At 34.5% G+C, this 22,811-nt stretch overlaps 1 protein-coding gene across 7 annotated transcripts in view; it reads left to right on the forward strand.

Annotated features, from left to right (window-relative positions):
- The window catches only part of LOC126744524 (tyrosine-protein phosphatase Lar), a 1,889,525-nt gene that overhangs the window by 811,797 nt on the left and 1,054,917 nt on the right, over positions 1-22,811 (forward strand). The window lies entirely within an intron of this gene.

Below are 22,811 nucleotides of genomic sequence, written 5' to 3' on the forward strand. Positions count from 1 at the left end.
TTTCAACGCGAGAGCGATTTTAAATAGACCGACAAAAATCGCCTCGTGAGAACCTCGCTTAAGGCCCCCCCCAACCAGATATGTTCGAGGCATAGGTGTTTTATGTCATCGTCAGGTTTTTTAGGAGGCGGTCCTCTACGACAAACAGAGACGTAGGTATATTTATTATTTGTTTTGTGCTACACGTGTTTATGAGACTTTATGAAATTTAAGTTATTCACATTTTCTGAAAAATAAAAAACAGTACGCCAATGAGGTGGCTATATTTACCTCCTGTCTCATCTACACTCCAGATAACTCTATCAAACTATATGTTACTCTGACAGCTTAACTCTTGTTTATCTTAATTTGTTCAGATAGAAAAGAAAAACATGAAAATATCAGTTTTTATTTCAATAAGTGTTCAAAATGTTGCCCGTTTTTGGCCAAACAATGATATAGGCGATGTTCAAATTCCCGACGGACATTTTAAAAAACATGTTGTGGGATATCATGGTAGCTGTCGATGATGCGTTGACGAAGGTCATCCAAACTTTCAGGTTGGGGAGTAAACATAATAAATTTTAAATGACCCCATAGAAAAAAGTCTAACGGCGTTATATCAGAAGATCTAGTAGACCATTCTATAGACCCCCTTCGCCCTATCCATTTATCTGGAAACTCGTCGTCTGAAATATATTTCCAGCAGGATGGCGCTCCTCCTTACTATGTTCTTCCCGTTCGGGAATAGATCTATAGAGATTTATGTATTTCACAGGGATGTGTACTTGGTCCGCTTCTATTCAGAATATTTGTAACTGATATTCTTTAAATTTAAAAAAATTAATGTCTTCTTGAACTGAAAACGTTATTTACTGCACAATTATTTTTCCAAATTTTAATTATCGTATGTCTCTCTTGATATCTTGTAAGCAAGATGATATAAAGAGGCTTCTGGAACAGCAAATTAAACTTATGTGAATACTTTTAAACCGCGATAAATATACACCAATAAAATGTATGCTGACAACACTTAATTGGCTTTCAGTTAGTTGCAAGGGCAAATTTAATATTAATTCGTAAAATTAAATAGAACTTTTTACCAGCATATTTTAAAGCATATTTAAAAAAGAGAGTCGATATCCATTCACATAATGTAAGATCAAAGGAAAATTGTAACATACTCCAGGTAAATACAACAAAACTTTTTACCAACAAACATAAACTCATCGCCAAACATGAAAGTATTTACTCGATTAGTAAATAAGATTATAATTACATATGTTTTGTGTAAATATTAAGAATGATTGGTAATTAGATTAAATATACTATAACTGCTATATAAGTGCTAAATAAACAACATTTCATTTCATTATTGCCAGAAGCAGCAGGTCGCAACCGTAAATCTACCATAGCCTATAACTATTTAAAGACAAAACTTTACCTTTTTATTAAAAAACCATACCGTAATAAAATAAAACATTGTTATTTTTCATTTTGAATATTAAATTTTAGAAAATCGAAGTTATGTTATTTTAGCATTAAAAACCAGATATCTCGACCCATAAAATCTCCCGACTCGCTACTATCTGATTAATCGCTCCAATAAAAAGATTATATATTCAAAAATATTCACTTCTTTTCCCTCCTGGAAAAAATCTACTTCGTGCAACACGTAAGTAATTTTTTTCCCGCGGGATCCATCGTTTCGGAAAGGGCGCTTTTATTAAAAACAAACACATTTGCAGCAGGAAGGTGGATTTATTTGACAAATGGGGAGTGTTAAATGGGAATATAAACTGGTGTCTAGGGAAATGGAATATATTATGGGTTATAAAAATATTTTATCAGTTCCGTGCGTTTTTTTTTGAATCTTGAATATATTTTACTTATCATAATTGATATAAATATTTTAAAATTGCTTTACGTATACAAATATAAGACAATTTATAACAAATTAATAACAGCTGCAAACTAAGTTAATTCATTTTGTGAACATTTTTAAAGAGAATTAAAAAGGGAAAATAGATGCCTAAATTACTATTTATTTTCAATTTTGTATCTTAACTAACAAATTTGCGTCTATTAGGCGTAAGTCTAATTCTGCTTTGAAGCACTAGTTTGAAAATCTGTTGGGCGCCCTAAAACTTGTTTCTTAAATAATTAGAACATTAATTAATTAAGAGTAATTTTTGGGAATCGAAAGCTGTATTGAATTAAGGCAGCAACCTAAAAATTTTTTTCATGGATTTCAATTTTCCTTCGTGGCCCCTAAAAAATATTATTTACTATGTTTATTAATATTTAAATACATTTTATTTATTTTTTTTTATTTAATAATAAATCTATTTATTTAGACAAACTATTCCGGTCTCATTCTCTCATATATCGTATTGTTATTTAGAGTGCATTTATTTACTCTAATAAATAAAGTTTTGATATAAAAAAAGAGCAGCGTCCTTATTTTATACCCATAGTATATTTTTTTTTAAGAAACTTTAATAAATCGATAACTATAACGTAGATTATATTTGATAAATGAATGGTATGCCTAGTTATGCCATATTTCTTAACTAAATATTAGAATAGTTATATTTACATTACTATACTACATTTAAAATACAATAATTACAATCTTTATTTCTAACTAATAACTAGGGGCGTCCCGGGTGTCTTTTCTAATTAACCTAACAAAATTAAAGGCTGATTAGAAAAAAGACACAAATTTGGTATATAGTTAAGATATAAAATTTAAAAAAAAAAAAATTACAATAAAGATATTTCCTATGAAATAAAATTCTTTGCAAAAGATCACCTTTAGTTTCTACTGGCGCATCGTTTTTAATCACTCCGGATGAAGAATTACAAAAATGGAAATAAAAAAATATATATATCTAGAAAAATCAACTTTGGACATTTTTAACAAGTGCAACTTTTTTTTGTGAAAATACGAGGGAATAGGATTTTTTTTGCTCAGGTGTTCTATACAGGGTAGCACAAAAAGGTTGTATATTTTTGATCGAAATCGTGCTGTAAGAGGTGCCCTCTCGAAGCTTGGCCATGAAAAATAATGGACTCTTGCTTCCCTTACTAGAATACCCTCTTATAACAAGTTTTATACAAAAAGAAAATTGTAGCTTTGACACCTTGTATCTCACAAATTATCAACATTTAGTTGTAAAACATCCATTAATTTATATCGCTGCACTGGCGATAACAGTGCTTCTGGATCTACCACCAATCCATATTTTATTTACCAGATACTGGGTACCGGTTGAATTTTAAGTTGTTATTTTGAAGACCGATAAGGAAGCTGCTCAACTGAAACGTTAGAAATGACCAACGAGACCCAACAATGAGTACTAGAGCTTTAGCAGCTAAAGTTTGGGAGTAAACAAGAACAGTATTATCCTTATCATTATCAATGGGTACAAGCAGAACAACCTAAAGATCAATATAAAAGAGTTGTATTTTGTCAGTGATCAAGATTTCATGAATTTCACGAACTAATTTCATATACAGCCGAGAACGTTTAGAAATAGACATAGAAATGTAGTTATTATTTAAAGGATTAAACAATTTGAGGTAATTATGGAAGAATGTTGTTTTAAGGAGTTTTTTGAGATATTTAAGTACTGTCAGAGTATTTCTCTATTATCCGTTTAAACTATAAATATCACTTGTAAATCACAATTAAAACAAGTAATAAATGGGATGGTAAACAAGTCAATATAATTTTTTATTAGGAAATTAGTAAATTAGGTTTTGTTTGATAAGGAATTATAAAAAAATTTAAAGAAATGATATGAGAAACTATGTGGTTAGGCGACAAAAATAGAAATTACTTTCAATTATATTGCTAACTTTAATTGCACCACGTTAGATATTAAAAAAAAATACAATTTTAAATCACATTTATTAATGCGTACTAATTTCTACAAAACATACAAATACAGTGCATCCGTAAAGTAGCGGATAAATTCATTTATAATTAAAGGACCGTTTCTGAAACAAATGCTCGATCTCGTCGATTTTATTATTTGGTTTAGGGTTTTCCTACGTGGAAATTAAATATACAGGATGACTCAAAAAAACACATGACGTCATCAATGTTTTTTAAATGGAAACCACCATTTTTCAAATGCAGAATCAGAACGCATATTTTTACAAAGGATATGATACAAATAAATAGTGGTTACAAACGCAATTTTGGACGAAAATTATGATAAAATGTAAAATTAAAGATTTACCTGTCTAAATTAAATGTTCGAATAGAGCACAACGTCACAATAACCAAGGCGAATTAAAAATTCTTTTTAAACGTTGTTAATGATATCTGGAGTAATATTTCTAATTTCCTGGCGTGAATTGAATTGTCGAATTGAATTGTTGAACAGTGGGCTGCCAAGGCAGTTGTGCATATAGGTCTCCTGATGGACCCGTCATGCCCCACCGGGGGTTACCAGAGCCCAACGGCTTTAGAGAAACCGATAAGGCTCTCTGGTCTGAAGAACTTAAAGTCACTCGGTACACTGAAAGTGTTACTCAAGTATTTGAACCTGGCGCGTATGAGTGCTGGGCACTCACCGAATACATGGTCAACGGTTTCATCCTCCTCACAGTACCATCGGCATTCTGGGTTGTCCGCAATACCGATAATATGGAGATGGCTTCTTAAGTGCCAGTGACCGGTTAAAAGACCTGTCACTAGCCGAATTTCCCGTCTTTTTAGGCGTAGTAGATTTTTGGTTGGACAGGCAGAGGGCCCACCTATATGCGCTTTGGCCTGTTTCATACCAGGGGACTCAGTCCATCTTCGGTGGGTCCACTTGTCCAGCAGACCCTTCATTGACGCGACCGCAACGCATTTGGCGATACCAACTATGGGTTCCGGCCCCATCGGCATATTCGCGGATCCCAGTCTGGCAAGAGAGTCCGCTTCCTCATTACCTGCATGGATAGCGTGGCCGGGTATCCAGACGAGCTAGACCCTGCAGCCAACCTGCACCAGTTTTTTCAGGACTTTTATGCACTCTAGTACAAGCTTGGAGGTTACCTTTGCGGCCCTGATAGCCTTAATGGCAGCTCTGCTGTCCCAGCATATTGAAACGACTGTATTGCGGTGTACACAGCTTAGGATTTTCTGTCCGCATTTTAATACAGCGAATACATCGGCCTGGAAGACAGTGGCGTGCTCCCCCAGCGAGTATACCCTACTGGTATGTGGGAACCCACCACAAAGCCCTGATCCAGCCCTGTTATTCATTCTGGAGCCATCTGTGTACCAGATGGTCCCCCTATTTAGCAATGCAGGTCTGTTGGAATGCTGCCACTCCTCTTTACCTGCAATGTGCGTCACGAATCCCTCGCACTCTGTGCTCGTCTGTGAGCATGCAGTCACTGCCCATCAGAAGGAGAGGATATTCCTGTATGGCCCGTGACCAAATTTTTGCGTCCGGTCTCGCCAGCATGTAGTTCGCTAAGGACGTACAGCCTGTACGCAGTCCTCATTGCCTCGAATTGCACAACGAGGTCCAGAGGCGGAAGGCTCAGCAGAGTCTCAAGCGCTCTAGTTGGCGCCGTTTGCATGGAAACCGTTATGCTGAGACATGCAAGACGTTGGACTGTGTCCAGATGAGCACGAATTTTCGCTTTCTCCGTACATAGCCACCAAACGATAGCCCCGCATGTGAGAAAAGGTCTCACAATGCGCGAAAAGATCCAGTGGAGGATCTTAGGAGACAGACCCCAGGTATTGCCGAAAGCCCGCCTGCAGGCCCATAGCGCGCAGGTGGCCTTCTTCATTCTGGTGTCTGCATGATAGTACCAGGAGGGTTTGGGATCTAACTTGATTCCCAGAAATCGAACTGTCCTGGAGTAATGCAGCAGCACGCCACCTAGAGATATAACTGGGGGCGTGCCAAAGTTACGTCTCCTCGTGAATAGTAGGAGCTCTGCTTTTTTAGGGTTAATCCTGAGACCCCCGAGAGGCACCATATGTTCACCATATGCAGGGCTGTCACCATAGGGCCCCGCATTGAGACGGCTTCTTTCCCCGGGCAAAGGCTTACCAGATCATCAGCGTAGGCCTGTGTGTATAGGCCAGCATTGTTTAAAAGATTTATCAGGCTATCGACCACAAGGCACAACAAGGTAGGGGACAATACTCCTCCCTGCGGGCAGCCCCTAGCCGCCAACGTTTCGACAATCTCGTTGTTGAGCTGGGCAGATACATGACGTTTCGAGAGTATTCATCTAACCAAACAGGGTTCTGAGCCGCGGCTCTCGAGTGCTTGGCAGATTAATGCGAAAGGGGTGTTGTCGAATGCCCCTTCAATGTCTAGAAACACTCCCAGACAGGCCTTGCCACTACCCAGAGCACCTCCACCTTCCTCACGAGGTGGTGTAGGGCCAGGTCCGTGGTTTTGCCCGCCTGATAGGCGTATTGGTGCACATGCAGTGGTTTTTTGACCAGGATGCTTTCCTTAAGGTACCGATCAATCAGCCTCTCCATCGCCTTTAGCATAAAGCTGGTAAGGCTGATAGGTCGGTACGATTTGGGATCTGTAAAATCGCCTTTTCCGGGTTTAGGAATGAAGACTTTCCTGGCGATTTTTTTTTTTTTAAATCTTCTAAGCTCGCTGGTTTAGTGACATACACTTTTGTTTTTCAGTACCCTAGGGGTACTGGAAAAGTAATCGAGGAGAGTTAAATCTGACGATCTGGGTGGCCATTCAATGAACCCTTGTCTACCTATCCAAGGATTTCTAGATAATTGTGAAAGGGTAAAGCATAGTGTAGCGGGGCTCCATCTTGCTGAAAAAAAGATCACATTTGCGCATTGCTGCATTTTCTCATAAAAATCATTTTCCACGTTGAAAAACCCTAAGCCCAATATTAAAATCGACGGGTTCGGGCATTTTTTTCAGAAACGATTCATTTAATTTCTATTAAATTTATCTGCTACTTTAGGGATGCACTGTATATATTGTTTCATTATATAACTTTTCATAAAATTATTTTGGTAAGAAATAATATCCATTACACAAATGCGCCTTCGAATAACTGCAAACAAAGCCTTATTAAATTCAACCTAAAAGAAAATTGCTTTAAAATGAAATCTGACGATCCCGTTCGTATTACTTTCAATTTTCGCGTATTCTTCGGCAATATTTGCCTCGGGCTCAAGGTACCTGGGAAAAAGAGAGAAAAAGGGCAAATTAAATTTTGGTTTGCCTTTACGCTTTATCCATCACCGCTGTGGCGAGTAGGGTGAAATTTACAAAATAACGCGAAAAGAAAATGAGGACGCAGCAAAGGTTACATGAAACAAGATTCGCTTTTTATTTTTATAAAAAGATTTAGGAATAAACATACGCAGGAGATATCAGACAGTCAATGACAGTGTCTGGCTAGACGAATTTAAGAAATAATATCGAATTGTGGGTGGGATATTTGTCTAGACAGGCATAGCATAGCAACGTACTTTACATTTAGAGGAATCTGTTAAAACAGAAACACAAACTTGCTTTTCTTCATTTTGAATATTTTCTTAATTGCCCAACGTTTTAACAAATTAAATCATATACATTTTGAATATTCTAATAATAAATACTTTAAATCTTTGACATTAGAAATTAATAATACCCACAATTATTTTCTGTATATATAGGTTAAGTTATAAATTGGCACTAAAACTATTTGAAATTACCGGTATATGCAAATTAAAAGCAATTCTCAGAATAATCAACAGTTCCGTTTAATTCCTAAAATAATTTAATCGTCACCGAGCGAGTTCCTATAAATGTTGTGATGATTAAAGCCAATGTTATCGTTCTCACAATTTCAATTAGAAAATCCAATTAAGTTGAGTTGTGTAAAAATCAGCGCAGAAAACCCTAATTATTTAATAACAAAATACACTCTAATGAAAACCACCATTGTACAGTTCGTGAAAGGATAATATTGAAATTGTTATTTTTTAGAAACTCAAAAAAATAAATTGCTTAGTTGCCATACTAGAAAATTCAGCAAATCACTTCCATATGCCTTCACTGAAGATATATTATAATAAAATTTACTTAATTAAAGGGTGATTAATTTTGATCCCACTACACGAAGAAAAAATATGACTTCTAAAAGGTTTTAAAGATATTCTAAGTGATACTAAAATTGTCGAGTAAACTTAATACTAATAACTAAATATCAGATCAAAATAAAATGCTTAAAAAACTGCTTAATATCTGTTTTTAAGTTCTTTTATGGTGAAATATATGACATTTCTATAGGAAGAATTGACATTAACTATGAGTTTTTGGTCATTAAACTTGGTTGGACTAGGTTATTTTAAACCCTGTCTTAGGTCAAATCCAGAAAAAAAAACAAAAAATTTACGTTTAGAACCATATTTTGCTTTTCTAAGCCTAAGAAGGTCTAATAAGCCATGCTTAAACAATTTCTAATGAGCTATTGTTTGAAAGCCATGCCTGTAAAAAAATAAATGCTAATAAGAAAACATTATAAGAATTGTTGTCTCGTTTTATTTTTCAGATTTGAAACGTCCTTGTAAATGAATAATTTTTTCTTGTTTCTTTGAGCTTCTCACTTTTAAATAGGTAATTTTTTACTCGTTTTTATAGAGTTACTTGCATGATTAAAATAAAACATCCTGTGTATAGTAAACTACAAAAGCAATGATTTTCAAAATTTGTATGGATATAATATTAAATATTATGGTGGATCATCTTGTAGTTCTGTATACCTAATGGGATTTTATTTATCCATACATTTTTGAAACATAGTACAGGGTGCGGCATAATTGTCTCCCTGTTTTTAAGGCTTAATAAAAGAAATGTTATTTGAAATACAAAGATTTTATTTTTTTATTTTAAAAGTACAACTAAAACATTTTTGTCCTATGTGGTTTTAAAGAGAATATCTGGCAAGTGCCGTCCACCATTATCGAAGCACTGGTGCAAGCGACTTCTGAAGTTTCGCATAACTCTTGCAAGCATTTCTTGGGGTATTTTGTAAATTTCCAGGCGAATTGCATCCTTTAGTTGTCTAACAGTCGTTGGACGATGTTTAAAGACTTCAGCTTTTAGGTAACCCCACAGAAAGAAGTCGCAGGGCATTAGGTCGGGCGAGCATGCAGGCCAAGAAATATCGCCTCTCAGGGAGAGCAAACGTCCAGGGAACATTTCTCTCAATACTTGCATTGAAGCTCGAGATGTGTGAGCTGTTGCCCCATCTTGCTAAAACCAGGTATCTTGCACATTGAGTCCTGCAAAGGCTGGGGCGAAAAAATTGTGAATCATTGCTATATAGCGTTCCGAATTGACAGTAACAGCGTGATTTTCTTCTTCAAAGAAGCAAGCCGATTATCCCCATTTCAGACACGGCGCATCAAACTGTCACTTTCTCACTATGTAGATGTAGAGGCTTCTCGTGTATCTCTCTCGGATTATCAGCGGCCCAATACCGAAAGTTTTGCTTGTTTATCGAGCCAGACAAGTAAAAATGTGCCTCGTCAAAAAAAAAAAACTGCGCCCTGAGGTAAATTTTGAAGCATAATTTCACATGCAGCACGTCGATTGTTCCAATCACGTTCTGATAATTCCTGTGCCAGAACCATCTTGTATGGATGAAAACGAAGATCCTTGTGAAGAATTCTTCGCACAGTGCGGTCAGATAAACGAAGGGCAGCTGCGTGTCTCAGTGCAGAACATCTAGGTGACCGTAAAAATGAGCGTCTCACAGTCTCGATGTTTTCGGGTGTCCGAGCTGTCCGTGGCCGTCCACCTCCTTTTTTGATAACAGATCCAGTTTCTCTGAAGTTCTTGACCCACAACACAATTGATTTTCGGTCCGGGACTCCTTCATTTCGCGGAATTTGGAACCTTATCCGAAACGCTCGTTGCGCAGCAATAACTGACCGATTTTCATATATATAGATACACTTCCGCGGCGAATGCGCGCTGTGCGTTGGTCCACATGATGCTTCAGACTAAAACATGTTTAAACAAAACTGTTTCCCATATGGCTGTTAGTGGCGGTACCCCCACTGTTCTGCGACGCCGCACAGCATTACGAGGGAAGGTTAAAAATAGGGAGATAGTTATGCCGCACCCTGTATAATATCGTAATTTAATATGCACCGTACCTGAGGGTATTTTTCTTGTATGGTAACATAAAATTTCAATAATCATTATACATATTTATGAAATAGACATCTTTATAAAAAGTTATTCCTATTTTTAATTTACAATAAGAATATGAATAAGAAGGTATTAATTAAAAAAATACTTTTTAGGATTTTGTCAATGCAATTTTGACTAGCTTGGATATATTAGTTGTAAAGCATTAAGACAGTTCATTAAATAAGTTTTCCATTTTCCAATAACCCAACTCCAATGCTAAAGAACAGATTTTCAAAAATCATAGCTTCAACTTTCTCCAATTTAAAGAGTTATCTTCAAACTTATTATTAACAAAATCCCTACAGGGAGCATCTGGTACAAACAGATCTTTTCTGGGGATCCAGGGATTTATGATCAGTTCCAATAATTATTGACCTGTCACATATACAGTGTGGCCCAAATTGGGTGTACATGTATGGGTATCTTGGAAACTATAAGAGATAGAAAATTGGTTAAATGGGGAAAGTTGTAGGACATTTAGTTACCAATTAAGTGCCGCTTTCAGAACGACTTTATCTTTTTCCGATTTTGAAATATTTGGAAAAAATCAAAAGGTTGCATTTTTGAAAAAAGGCTGTATTTTTTTTGTTTCAACGTATTTTTAAAATCTGTAAAAACATTATTAGGACAACTTTTTAAAGACAACGCATACCTGAATTCAGTTTTTGTTTTCGACGTTTCGGTTCTGAGATTTCATCCTCAACTTCTTTTTTTCTTATGGCGGCCATTTTGTTTTTTTGCTAAATTAAAAAGATCTTTTTTTTCCCTTTAAAATGATGTATAACACTTTATGAAAATATTTCATTCTTATGTCAAAAAGTTACAAAGATCATTTTTCGCGGAGTTGGCCATGAATGCGGAGGCCATGACTAGGGAGGCGATTTGTCATATAAACAATTATTATTGCTTAATGATTTAGCGTCATTTACTGACAGTTTTGCAAAATATGATTTATTTGATTTAACTTTTTATCTTGTTTAGTAGTTCTTATCTTGTTAATTTTTTGTTCTTGTTCTTGTTAGTGTTAAATAGTTTTTTCGTATCTAGTTGTTTTCGTTTGTCTTTAGTGAGTTTTGTTTAAATTTTTAATTTCCGAAAATAGCCATGCGATATACCAGTGAAGAAAAATTTGACATATTGAAATGTTATATTACATGTAATAGAAATGCAAATCTTGCAATCGCTAGGTATTTGGAACTGTATCCTGAGAGACAACAGCCAGGTCCAAGACTATTCGCTAGGCTTATCATGAACCTTAGAACTCATGGAAGTTTTGAAATACCGACGCCAGAAAATTATCAAAGGGACAATGAAGCTCGCGATGAAAACATTTTAGATCATTTTAATGCCAACCCGAAAACATCGACCCGAAAAGCTGCAACTGATATGAATATACCAAGGACTACCATTCAAAGAGTCCTTAAAAAAAATAAAATATCATTAAAATATCATCCATATAAGCCTACTATTGTTCAAGGTTTAAGGGATACAGACTACCCAAGACGATTAGAATTTTCAAACTGGTTTGTAAGGCAATGTCAAGAAATACCTAATTTCAGCAGGAAAATTATTTGGACCGACGAAACGTTTTTTAGCAACTGCGGAGTATTTAACAGGCATAATCGTCACTTTTGGGCTACTGAGAATCCTCATGAAATAGCTGAATGTAGACTACAAGTAAGATTTGGATTTAATGTATGGTGTGGTATGTACGGTAAGTTAATTACCCACTCCACAAAATAATTTTCAAGTAAAATGCTATAATTGTTTTTAGATAATCACCTTATTGGGCCCTTTATTTATAACCAAACACTGACGGGTCAAATATATTTAAATCTTTTGGAAGAGCAGATATTACCTGCCGTGAGAGCTATAATACCTGAAGAACAAATATGGAGTGATGTGTGGTTTCAACAGGACGGATGTCCCGCACATAATACTCGGGACGTTCAAAACTTGTTAACGCAAGCATTTAATAATAAACTTATCGCGAACCGCGGTGCTGTAAATTGGCCAGCTAGGTCTCCAGATATTACACCCCTGGATTTTTATCTTTGGGCATATGTTAAAAATGAAGTTTACGAATTTGAACCTCCTGCGACACTCGAACAACTAGAGGATAGGGTTCGGAATATCTTAAATAATATAAATAGAAACACCCTGCGCAAGGTAACTAGAAGTGTTTTAAAGAAATGTGAAAAATGTTTTAACAAAAATGGCCGTCATTTTGAATAGTTTAATGTAATATTATTGTTACAAGTAGTTAATTGTTTTAGTTAGAAATTACGTAAAAATATAAGTTAGCAAGTTAGTAAGTTAATAAAAATTGTGTGTATGACAAAATGCCAATAAAAGTCATGGCCAACTCAGCGAAAAATAAACTATCTGATTTTTTGACTTAAACACAAAATATTTTCATAAAGTGTTATACATCATTTTAAAGGGAAGAAAAAGATCTTTTTAATTCAGCAAAAAAACAAAATGGCCGCCATAAGAAAAAAAGAAGTTGAGGATGGAAACTCAGAACCGAAACGTCAAAAACAAAAACTGAATTCAGGTATGCGTTATCCTTAAAAAGTTGCCCTAATAATGTTTTTACAGATTTTAAAAATACGTTGAAATAAAAAAAATACAGCCCTTTTTCCATAATGCAACTTTTTGATTTTTTCCAAATATTTCAAAATCGGAAAAAGATAAAATCGTTCTGAAAGCGGCACTTAATTGGTAACCAAATGGCCTATAACTTTCCCTATTTAACCAATTTTCTATCTCTTATAGTTTCCAAGATACCCATACATGTACACCCAATATGGGCCACACTGTATACATGGGTGAAAATTTTCACACCCAAAAGCAAGAGCCCAAAGTTTCTTTTCAATTTGTGCCCACGATTTGGCCTTGGTTTTCTAAAAAAGCTTTTGATGCACAGACCACTAGTAAAATTTCCTGCAATAAAACTCTACGAGACCTAAACTACTGCTATGATCACTTACTACAATAGGCTTTTTAATATCAAAATAACATAAGACTTGGGTTTTGTCAACATATGTTTAATACTTCAAACTTTTTCGTAGGTTTACCTCAACATCTTTCTTTAAAAAAGTTCTCAAATTACTAGTTAGATCAGAAAGATTTGTAAGAAACTTAGAACATGTTATAATAAATAGAAATACCTGACTTCTTCTAAGCCGAATTTTTACTTATTTTCATTAAATGTCACATTTACACTTTTCGCTCGCTTTAACTCTCAATCTGTCTTCATGCATCTCAGGTTCCAAAGCCTACACTACAACGTCATGAAACCGTGAAAAATGTCTTTAAAATATTGATGGAACACCTCCGGTGCTGATGATAGTCCTTATGGTACTCTTCGATAGCAATACCGGACCCATTTTCCATCATTAAAAGTGGTTAATAATTGGCTTTCTTCGTAAAGCCTGATTTAGTAAAATCTTTTTTGTAATATTAAGCAAATCCTTAAAGAATTATCTGGTTTATCTGGTTTCTTGACCACCACCATAGAACTAATTCACTCACAGTCGGGCCTGCAAATTTTGTCATGATATCCATGAATTCCATTAGATCTAGTTCTTTTTTTTCCACATTAATTCAGAATCTTCCTAAGAGCTTCTGCAACTGGTACTGCATTCTCTTTAAGTTTAAGTTTATAAACATCTTTGAACTCTCCTATCCCATTGCAAAAAGCACTTTTAATTAAGTTATTCAAATCATCTTTACAATCAACAGAATATACTTTCTTTCTGCAATTTTTCAATAGTTTGTTACGCACATAGGAAGCATAAAAAACTTGAAAATATACTTACTTCACTGCATAGCCTTCTGAATGAGGTTATTACAAATTACCCATCATATTTCGGGAGGGAGAAAAATTTTCTTTTCTGTCTTTTAGGCACAGGGTTTGTTTAGTGCGTTGAAAATTTAAACCAAAAACTTTTCGTTAACGTACAAATTTATTCGCATTAAACTGGCAAATAATTTAACGTTGTTTCCTAATAATGTTTAAATGTCCTTAGTTACACAAGTGTTAACACGGGCGCTATTATCACTTTGACAACTCTTTTTGCTTATATATAGCTAATGAATAATTAACATTCATCTATACTAATTATTAGTTGCAAAACATTAATAATACGAGATTTAATAGTGAGAGTTGAGAGTAGAGATATGGTCAAATGTCGAGAGAGGGATAGAGAGAGAATTCAATATTTTTACATTCCCATCTGGGATGCGATAACTTTTTTGCCCCTGTGTCTTCAGAAAACTAAACTAAAACCTGTCGAAATTTTCTTCCTGCGTCGCCCCTCTCTCTTATCTCTCTCTCGCCTCCCGCTCTAGGATAAGAGCGGGTGGCGTCTTAATCCTAATTGGTGCGCCAGTGAACGACACAAACAATTCAGGGAAATAACATTACTTATTATGCAGAATTTGAAAATTTCTTTTAACTAATGTAGCGGCGACGATCGGAAAGAGATTCTAAGAAATTCGGCGGTTTTGATATGTGGGTTTTTTTTTTCTTGGTTAACAGTTAGAGGTAAAAGCTATTTTATTTTAGTCTAGATAAATAATAATCCCTTTTACAATTAGGACGGAAATATATACCATGTGAAATAATCTCGAACACCTTCTTTGAAATGTATTTAAGATTAGTCTTACCAATTAAAAGATTACTACTGCGATTATAGTTTTTCAGCTTCGTTGGACTTGGTTTTATTTCTATACCGGTCGGATTACCATCGGACGATGATATCTGAAGGTTGTCGAGGATTGTACTGTTGTGGATATTTATAATTACTTTTTTGCCAACTCTGTAGCCTAACATTTTTCTATACAACTTTTAAGATGAAGTTTTCATTCTCGAAGAAACCTTTCTCTCAAGTTTGAGTATAGCACTCCACAAACAATCCTATCTCTGATTAGGCTATTCTTTAATGTGCTAAAATTGCAATTTTGCTAATTTTTTCAAGTCAGTTTCACCGTGTCTTTATCCTCTACAACTTTTGTGTCTTATATCGCAGGGTCTATAAGCTCTATATTTTCGCAGCGTCATATCATGTCGTACTTTTAGTGTACGTGAACACAGGACGCGATTAAGCGATAAGCGATACTATGCGATGCGGTGCGAGTAATACAAACCTCTAAAATCAAAAGCAAGCGTTCTTACAGCGCGCTTGTTGCTGCTTTAAGATGCGATGCGATGCAACGCGATCTCGCGTGTCTGTTTGATTTTAATCGCTTGGGTCCTCGCGCTGCTAGTTATTGTCTGGTTATATTTGTTCGTATTTCGTGTGGTATGGATGCAGAAAAATTAATAAATACAGTCCGAGTGCGTCTTCCACTATGGAATCAACAAAACAAAGGCTATCGAGATCGGGACAAAGTTGAGAAATTATGGCAGGAGGTAGATGCAGAACTAAACGTTTCAAGTAAATTAAACATGGTGTTTACATACTAGTTTATTTTATATTAAAAAAAAAACTCTTTTTAATTTACGAGAAATATAATAACAATTATATTAGTGGTTTAGTAAATACGATTGTTCAGTTTGTTTCCTTTAGTTTCTATCCTCATGCGTTTCCGAAAGCATAGGTTTGTAATAGCCGTGGATGTGGAGAAAATGTATAGGATGTGCAAGGTACAACCTGCACAAACGTGCTTGCAGAGAATTCTATGGCGCAACGACAGTACTAAACCCATTGATACGAGTTACAAACAGTAACTTGCGGTACTAAGTCCGCGTCTTACTTAGCAATACGGTGTCTTCATCGAATAGGTCTGGAGGCTGAATCCCTCAATCCTACGGCTGCTCGTGCCATCCTGGAGGATTTTTATGTCGACGACCTCCTATCGGGAACGAATGACCTTGAATCCTCTTGCAAACGACATTTCGGGTATTCTCCAAAAATCGGGTTTTCATCTACGGAAATGGATATCGAACAAAATAGGGATTCTGAGCCACATCGAAACCTGCGGTAAAAACGATGTTATTGATTTAGGCGCGAACGAAAACACGAAAACGTTGGGATTGCTTTGGAATGCAAAATTGACTGCCTTTCTTACAAAATCGGTACAAATTTTAATGCTCAAATTACAAAACGTACGGTCCTATCCGATATATCGCAGATTTTCGATCCTTTGGGCTTGCTTAGTGGTACTGCCATATTAGCCAAAATTATCTTACGCGATATGTGGCTTGAAAAGTTAGGTTGGGACAGCTCTTTACCACAAACTTTGTACACGAGGTGGCTCCAATTTCGCGACCAATTAACTTACTTAAATGACCTCAAGATTACGAGACAAATAACTTGTGAATGCCCAGTCCAGACTGAGCTTCACGGATTTTTCGATGCATCCAAGCATGCGTATGCCGCATGCGTTTACATGCAGTCATTGGATAGTAATGGTAACACGTTTATACGACTTATTTCAGCGAAATCGAAGGTTGCGCCTTTAAAAACTCAAACCATTCCGCGTTTGGAACTTACAGCTTGCTCGTTTAATGGACAAGGTTCATCTTTCATTAAAAATGCCTATCGACAGGGTTCTTTATTGGTGTGATTCCACTATTGTCTTGGGATGGTTAAACATGTCTCCAAGCTCAATACAGATTTTTGTTGGCAATCGAGTAATCAACTGTAACGGCAAGAGAAATAAAACCAACCGATCCTCTCAAAGGATATTTTTATTCTCCCCAACACAAAATATTTTACCATGGTCACAAAGAATTTATCTGGCCGGCCCCTTTTCTTATCGCACAACAAACAAAGTAGGTAAAAATACCCAAGAAACGAAGAACATGTGGCTCGACCCTTTTCTAAGGAAAACTAAATAAACGTATTTACAAGAAATATTTAATATATTACAAGTGGTATGATTATTTTAAATTATGTAGGTACTTAAATATTAATTACTAATTAAACTTAAGCTGGAGGATGAATTGTGAAACTTCATCACATTCGGCCATCCTGATAATGCTTTGACGTCCTCGTCTTCTTGTCTCCTCCCTTTCGAACCCAAGACCTATATAAAAAAAACGAAAAACCAAGTAATTGCAATTTAATTGCTTAGATACTTATTGATATTTTATTGATGTTCTTTTTATTTTAATTTACCTATTTCTATGTACACATTATTTGATTATGTATTTTTATTTTTGTTTGTTTTTATTTTATTATTATTTTTTTTTATTATGTATTACTATTTTATGTGCATATTATTTATATGCATATTTTTTTTTATTTTACCTTAAATTAAACTTACAAAATAATACACACCCATTTCCATTTTATTTTATGCTCTTTAGAGCTCTTCCATGGTCTAGAATATAGGTTTTTATATTATGCTCACAAAGCTTTTTTTTTTTTTTTTAATTTATTTTTTTATCTTAAATTAAACTTACAATATAATACACACCCATTTCCATTTTATTTTATGCTCTTTAGAGCTCTTCCATGGTATATATAGGTTTTTATATTATGCTCACAAAGCATTTTTTTTTTTTTTTTTTTTTTTTTTTTTTTATTTAATGCTCCAGGGCTTCTTTATTTTAAACTAACTTTCCAATAAATCTAATAGTTCGTCAGTACTATCGATATCACTATCAGATTCATCTTCAGTTATTGCACATGCATAAAACCTTCTCAATTGGTCGACGGGTACTGTAGCGTTATATTTTTTATAACCCTTCATACCTTTTAATGAAGAAATTTCATATCGGTCATTACCCTTAACTTTAGATATTTTATAGGGACCTCCAAATTTAATTGGCGTCTTTTTTGTAACTTCTTTTGTTGACGTGAAGCTACCACTCCACAATACCAAGTCACCAACTGAATAAGAATGTGCAATCTTTCTTTTTTTATCAAATGTTTTTTTCATTTTTTTGGTTTGTTTATCCATATTTGCTTTTGCTGTTTTATGATCATTCAATCTATTTATTGAGCTACTACCACATTTATTTTCCAAATCGACATGTTTTGGAGATTCAAAACCAAACATAAGTTTGCAGGGAGTAAATCCTGTGCTCACATTTACAGTATTGTTTATACCCCACACTGCATCTGGAAGCACAGAATACCACTCATCCTCCTCATTGATACTAGCATTTATCGCAGATTTCAATGTCAAATTATATCTTTCTACCTGACCGTTGGATCGTGGTGAAGAGATACTATTTAATATATGTTTAAATTGATATTTGAGCGAAAAATCTTTAAAATCTTTACTAGTAAAAGCTTTTCCACGATCCGAAATGATCCTTTTAGGTACTGTAAACATACTAAAAAGATCCTTTAAAATATGAATAGCTTCTCTAGAGTTAGTAGTTTTTGTTGGACGAGCAAATAAAAATTTGGAAAAAGAATCCACTATCATTAATATATAACAAAAACCACCAGGACTTTTAACATACGGACCTAAATGATCGATATGCCATGTATGCAAAGGTTCAGTAGGCTTATCAATGGGATGGAGAAAACCCTGTTTTCTTCCATATTGATCTTTTTTTATATTCACAATCTATACAAGAATATATATATTTTTTTATAAAACGGGTCATGCCTTTAAACCAAAATTTACTTTTAATTAAGGACTCACACTTTCGATATCCCATGTGCCCAATTTCATCATGATACTTTCGTAATAAATTAAACCTTGCAAATTTAGGTATTACCAATTTTTCCTTTTTATCCGCTGTTACTCTATATAATCTATTATTTTTAATAGTATATATATTTTTTAATTGCTTATCACAATCTTTTTGAGCTAACTTATTAAATATTGTTTTTAGAGTGTCGTCTTGATACTGAATACACATGAACCAATCATCAGAACTAATAACACTAGATATGTTACGACTAAGTGCGTCGACGTGTTTCATTTTATTTCCAGGTCTGTGCTTAATTTCAAAGTCAAAGTCCTGAATAGTTAGCCACCAACGTGCCACACGTGGTAGCATGTCACGTTTGGTGAATGTAGAACGAACAGCAGCACAGTCTGTTACAATTGTGAAATGCATTCCTACCAAATAAACTCTAAATCTTTTAATGGATTCCACTATCGCAAGTGTTTCTAGTTCATAGGAGTGATAATGCATTTCGTCTTTAGATGTCATTCGACTATAATACATGACAGGTTTAAAATTGTCTGCATGTTTTTGTAATAAAATAGCAGCTATACCCCTACTACTAGCATCCGTATGCAATTCAGTTTCTAAATTTGGGTCATAGATACAAAGAAGAGGTCTTGAGGTGAGTCGAGTTTTAATATCATTAAATGCTTTATCCTCAATAGATGACCACTGCCATTGACTGGATTTTTTTAAAAGATTAGTCAATGGTGCTACAATAAGTGCATGGTTTTTAATAAATTTGCGGAAATATGAACTCAAACCCAGAAACTGTCTCAATTCGTGCAAATTTTTAGGTTTCGGAAAATTTGATACAGCTGAAATTTTATGTGAACCCGGACGTATACCATTTTCGTCTATTTCATATCCAAGATAGTCGATGCTAGTTTCAAAGAAAAAACATTTTTCTATGTTTAGTTTTAAATTTGCAGATTCTAATAATTTCAAAACTGTTTCCAGCATCTTAAGGCCTTCCTCAATCGTTTTGCAGGATATCAAAATATCATCTAAATACACACTAATATTTCTGTGATACAGTAGGTCAGAAAATAGATTATTCAATAGTCTTTGGAAAGTTGCTGGCGCATTTGACAATCCAAATGGCATACGTAAGAATTCATATTGCCCGTCCTGTGTCACAAAAGCTGTTTTACTTATGGAATTTGATGAAATCGGTATTTGGTAATAACCCTGTGTCATATCTAAACTTATAAAATATTTTTGACCTGCAAGACGACCGATTTGGTCCTCTATATGTGGAAGAGGATACCGACAGTAATAGAATTTAATTTTCTGTAATCAATGCATAATCTATGATCACCATTTTTCTTTTTTACCAAAATGGCTGGACTCGAATAGTTGGACCAAGATTTTCGTACAATTCCATTTTCTAGCATTTCTTTAACTTTTTCACGAATAATATTTTTTTCATTTTCTGAATAGCGATATGGACGATAAAATATGGGTTCTTTTTTTTCTAAATTTATTTCAAATTCTATTAAATGTGTCACGCCTAATTCAGAACTGTTTTTAGCAAAACAATCTTGAAATAAACTCAACATTTCATAAAATGTTGTTAAATTTGGTTCTTTTAAGACTTCTAGATTTACTTTGACATCCGATAAATTTAAAGACCACAAACATTGCATTTTACTTTTAAAAATATCGTTTAAATCTAAAAGTTCAACGTTATTAGCTCTACCTAAAATTTTACCTTTATACAAATTAAGTTTGTTTGTACCTGTATTAGTAACATTAATAAAATTATTTGAATTGTTTATGAAACAGGTAGGAATGGAATAGTGCTCCAAATAAAAATCTTGATTTTTTGCTGAAATAGATAAACATTTAAGGCTATTATGTACATTAACTGGTACTAAAGAGGTACAAAATGGTTCTATAGAAATATCTTTTTCTAAAATGAGTGGATACCTAATATTTAAATTAGGATTTATTTTATTTAAAATAATTTTTCCTCCTTGAATGTTTAACATTACCTCTTTATTATTAATTATAGGTTGACCAATTATTACCTCAATATTACCCATATTAATATCTACAAAATGTAAATCTGAGCTAATAGTAATAGTACTAAATTTAAATTGCACAGAACTCATCCCCTTTGGAAAAATTATATTATTACCAAACCCTTTAATAAATATTTTAGAAGGTTTTAATTTTATATCCAGTTTTTCTACAAGAGAAAAATTAGCTACGTTTACCTGACTGCCTGTATCTAAATAACCTTGGCAACTAATATTGTTTATGCAAACATTAATGTTATAGCTATTATTTGGTACTTGCCTCTGCAAAAGCTGTACTTTGGCTGGATTTAAATGCCAACAATCCTCCTTTATGTGTCCTTTTCTGCCACAGTGCGTACATTCTTTTGGCTTAGATTTAACATTGGTACAACTCGATATTTTGAAATCCTTGTTATTTTTGTTTGACTCGCCACTTTTGTGTAATCCCGAGGGTCCTGCATTAGCATCCCGAAAAAAACAGTTTCGCGACAAGTGCCCACTTTTTTTACAAACGAAACATTTGATATCCGTGTGACCGTGTGACCGTATTTCACGTTTTAAAATTGGCGGCGGCGTATTGTCCAATTTGCAAAGAAATCCCTGAAATAGTTCTTCCGGAGTTTTAAAATTGGCCGATTTTGCTGTAGCTTGATGTTCAATAGGAAGCCCATCAATAACACATAAAGTGGCATTTAAATCTGAAATATCGCATTTTCTTGTTAACACACACTTTGAATAAAAATAGTGAAGCATCGTCTCATTCGGTCGTTTTTTTCTTTCAATCATTAGTTTTAAATTATCCATATAATTTTCGTTTGATGGAAATGCCTTTAATAATACAGTTTTCCAATCCGCCCATGATTTATCATAATCTCGTAGACCATTATACCATATTTTGGCTATACCTGCTAATTTAGATTGCATAAAAAACGACTTTGTAACGTCATTCCATTGGTATATCTGGCCAAGTTGCTCAATTTTATTTAACCAATTTTGGGAACTCATATCACCAATTTCAGGATCAAAAATCGGAACAATATCACTTTTTGTTAAATTAATATTGTTATTTGATGTTGCATTACTTAAACCACCAGGATGAGGATAATTTAAAGGTTGCTGCAACGGCTGCATTTGACTCATGATTTCACCCACCTTTGTTGCAATTAATTCTTCAATCCTGCGTTTTTTTGCTTCTTTTCTATTTCGTCGGCTAGATTTAGCATCCTCGCACTCACTACCCGAAGAACAATCATTTTCTTGGTCACTGTTAGTGTTCCGATTAGCTGACACAGCCCTTTCCAACTGTATGTGGCTAAATCTTTTGTGTCTCCGCGATTGTGACGATGCACTACGATTATCACTCTCGCGTTCATCACTTAAATTTTCGCGGTCACTCATAGTCACTGCTAAATTAGTCTATTATTTATCGCGTGGTAAATAACTGTCTAAAACGACAAAAATAAAAAAAAAAATCCGTTCCACTTCTGAATTGTAACGGCAAGAGAAATAAAACCAACCGATCCTCTCAAAGGATATTTTTATTCTCCCCAACACAAAATATTTTACCATGGTCACAAAGAATTTATCTGGCCGGCCCCTTTTCTTATCGCACAACAAACAAAGTAGGTAAAAATACCCAAGAAACGAAGAACATGTGGCTCGACCCTTTTCTAAGGAAAACTAAATAAACGTATTTACAAGAAATATTTAATATATTACAAGTGGTATGATTATTTTAAATTATGTAGGTACTTAAATATTAATTACTAATTAAACTTAAGCTGGAGGATGAATTGTGAAACTTCATCACACAACATTCAAGAACTTACCAGTGTTTCTGAGTGGCGCCATGTACCAACTCTTGATAATCCAGCAGATCATATATCGCGTGGAGTAAAACCAATTGACCTTATTTCTCTGCAAATCTATTGGTCGGGTCCAGAGTGGTTAAAACTTGACGAATCC

This window comes from Anthonomus grandis, chromosome 1 (genome assembly GCF_022605725.1).
Source record: "Anthonomus grandis grandis chromosome 1, icAntGran1.3, whole genome shotgun sequence".
NCBI lineage: Eukaryota > Metazoa > Arthropoda > Insecta > Coleoptera > Curculionidae > Anthonomus > Anthonomus grandis.